Genomic DNA, 3577 nt, shown 5'->3' with positions numbered 1-3577 from the left:
ATTACTTTGTATTACCTTGTATTACCTTGTAATACCTTGTAATACCTTGTAATACTTGTAATACATTGATATTACCAGTATTACCTGTATTACATATATTACCTTGTAATATATTCCTCTGTCCCCGTCTCAGCCGAGTTGTTCACCCCTCGATTACTCTGTGAGGTGCAAGGCGAGCAAAAGTTTCCACTCTTTGCATAACAGGTGTTAAATCGGTCTCTCTGCATTTACCTACCCAGAGGTGAACCGCCCTTTCGCCAAACGCAGTTGCCAGCTCCACTTCGTTGCGCCGGCAACTCCGTTCGGCAGGGGACGGGCCTGCTTGGCCTGCCGGCGGCGATAGTCGGGCCATGTTCTTCAGCAAATCGCGTGACAGAAATTCGCCGCCGGCAGGCCAAGCAGGCCCGGCCCCTGCCGAACAGAGTTGCCGGGCGCAGCGAAGTGGAGCTGGCAACTGCGTTCCCGGGTGGAAGAGACCGAGGGGGAAATCACTTGCGAAATAGTTCGTACCCCTTCCCCCGAAATAGTCCGAAATAAAGGCGAAATAGACCCGAAATAGACGCGAAATAGTCGGTGAAATAGTCTTGAATACCCCTGAAATACTTCGAAATACCGCGAAATACCCTGAAATAATCCGAAATAGGCGAGTAATAACCTAAGTGGCAGGAGAAATACTTGAGAAATACCAGAAATAGCCCGTACTCCACGGACCCAAGTGATTTCCCCCTCGGAAGAGACTTATTTTAAAGTATACTTTGAAGTATACATTCTAAAGTGTACTTTAAAAGTGAACTGCAGAACTACAAGGAAAGTGTTCTTCTAGTGAACAATAAACTGCACATGTTTCTTGATTTCTCGGACTACTTAAGGTTAAGTTTCCGTTAACTTTGAATATAGTTTGATGTTCACCTGTTAAGGAATCTTTTAAGTTAAGATATATTCTTTCGTGTTGACATTTAGTTATTTATGCGTTCTTTACATAGTTTACAATTTTGTACTGTTTTGAGTGCAATGTACTTGTAACATTTAAAGCACTTTCAATGAATTTCTACAGTTAAAATGACAGTATACTGCGGATGATATCACGAAAAGTACTTTAATTAAACATTTTCTGCAGCTCAAGTGATCTTTATAGTTGCCATTTTTAGCCGCCCGTATTGGCGTCTCGTAAGTTTGGTATGTCCCTACCCGGAATTCCCTTACCCCATTCCGATAACGGCGTGCGCAAAGCTGGCGCTAGCTGGGCGTTAGGGAACTCCGAGAAGACTCAAGCCCAACAGCTTACGAGGACGCCAGAGATGATTTTGAAGATAAGGAAGATGACAACAGAGACAGTGATGGTGGTTCTGACGTGCTTTTGGGAGAGTCTACTGAAATATGTTATGGCTGCAAGCCTTTAGTCCAATCTGGTATCCATTTACTTACGTTATCTATTATCATATTAAATTTCTCTTTGTAATCAGGTTCTTACAGGCTCATTTTTGTTTCATTGTAAAAATATGTGCCAGAATTTCTGATCAAACTTCTGGTAGTTTATTACAACCTCTTCCCTCTTCTGCTTCTACTGGGGAGGTTTGTTGTTGCATATCTGAATGAACTTGATCTATTAATAGATAAAAAGGTCCTCCTTTTAAAAACAATCTGCCGTTTACAGATATACTTAGAGGTTTTGCCATTCCCTGAGGGAGTTCCTAAGGTAACTTTCTCTATTGTTTGCAATTTAATTGTGATTAGAATTGCACTGTTAAAAAAAATTGTCAATTTATCACACTCTTTGTAAAGACACGTTTGTTAAAAAACAACATCATTCGTTTTCATTGGCACGTGGCAAAATTCCTTCTATTTTGCCCGTAGTGGTCCGCAACAATGATTCCACTTTTCACCATGTTGTAACACTACAACAAAACCGTTGTAAATTTTGAGAGCAGGATGTGTCGTGACAAAACGAACAAGTTTGTGTAATTACAAAGTTTTTGTGCAGGGGGAAGTAAAGAACCACCGTTTTGAAATGACAATTCGTTTCATAAAATTTGGTGAATGTTGTTAGATTACAATATGTGTCGTTTTTTAACAACATTTGTTGCTATCAAACTTTACATCGAATGTGTTGTAAATTTACAACAATTTTTTTTAACAGTGTGTCAATGTCTTAACTTTACTTGCAGGTTGAAGTTAGTAGGGGATCCAAAGTATACATGACGTTGCATGACAAAAATGAAGTTAAATCCGAGTGTGATGGGAACCCCGTCAAAATGGTGAGATAGCGCATAATTCTCCTCTTTGGACGTTCCAATATTGAAAATGTTAACTTAACTGCGAAAGGAACTCGTTTTGGATCTCTATGTATCAGGCAAGAAGTAAGGGAAGCAATTAGAAGTATTTTGTTTGAAGTACATCAAACCCTACTTTAAAATTTTATGTTCTTTTCTTAATTTTTTGTCCTATTTCAGAGTTTGCCAATAGGAACAAAGACCTACAATATGCTTCCCTAGACTGTAAACCGGTAACAAGAGCCATCAACAGTAAGGAAAATCAAGTGCGCCGATTATCTGAAAAGTCAGCATTGTCTCCAAGAAAATCCCGCAAGCAGAGATCCAAGTCTTCAAGGATAGTGGTGTCACCTAGGAAGCAGGGGACACCCAGAAAAATAGTTTCTTGAGTGAAGAGAAGCTGACACAAGATTAAATTCACCATTGAAACAAGGCAATATTGTCCTAGGAGAAAGACTGTTCTCTTATTCGAAAGAAAATATGAGCTTGTTTCAAGAGTAAATTTGATCTTGTGTCAGCGTGCACTTGAAACAAGGAAAAATTTACTTGAAACAAGAAACGATTTTTCTGGGCGCAGTTCTAAGTCCTTTCCGTTTTTATGTGGGGAGAACAGATGAACCATACGATGTGACTCTGAGAGGGCGGGACTGTACCGTAGAGAATAGGTGAGAATACTTCGAACATTTTAAAGTTGTACTTCGGACACTTGATTTTGCCAACGCCAGTAGGAAATTGCAACTGTTGTGTTCAGTGAAGTCTCATAGTCTCCTACCTTCGTTACCATTTGTTACTGTACCTTGATGGTGCATGTTAGAGGCACCAAAAAGCTGCTGGCAAGCAGGTGCATCAGATGAGTTGCGAAAAGCGTCTCGAAGCGCCGAGACAAGTCTTTGACCCGCTGGTGATACTTGATGAGATCTATTACCTCACGCTTAGAAGCAGCCAGTTCCAGCTGCAGAGCAATGGCGTGAAGCAGCGCAGTCAAGGTGATCAGGACAGAGAAAACCAACGCCCACCTAAGAAAAGGCATCCATCGTGTCACTTAGGCTGTTTCATTTTGATGTGTCAGAAACTGGTAAAACAAGTGTGAGTAGTAAAGGTGCCCCTTTCTTCCGGTCTGATAATTTGGTGGGATAATGTCCTGCTCGCCATCTTGGAGGGCTGTAACCTAACCTAACCTATTTTTGGGGGGTATTTTGGGTGTGCCTAACACATACCTAATTTTAGGGGTGTCTGACGAGAGCCTAACCCAACCCAAGGGGTGGGTCTTATCATCCCCTAACTCAACCTAACCTATCGAGGATTGG

Source organism: Frankliniella occidentalis, unplaced genomic scaffold (genome assembly GCF_000697945.3).
Source record: "Frankliniella occidentalis isolate FOCC.00 unplaced genomic scaffold, Focc_3.1 Scaffold51, whole genome shotgun sequence".
Lineage (NCBI taxonomy): Eukaryota > Metazoa > Arthropoda > Insecta > Thysanoptera > Thripidae > Frankliniella > Frankliniella occidentalis.
Note: the sequence above shows the minus strand (reverse complement) of the source record.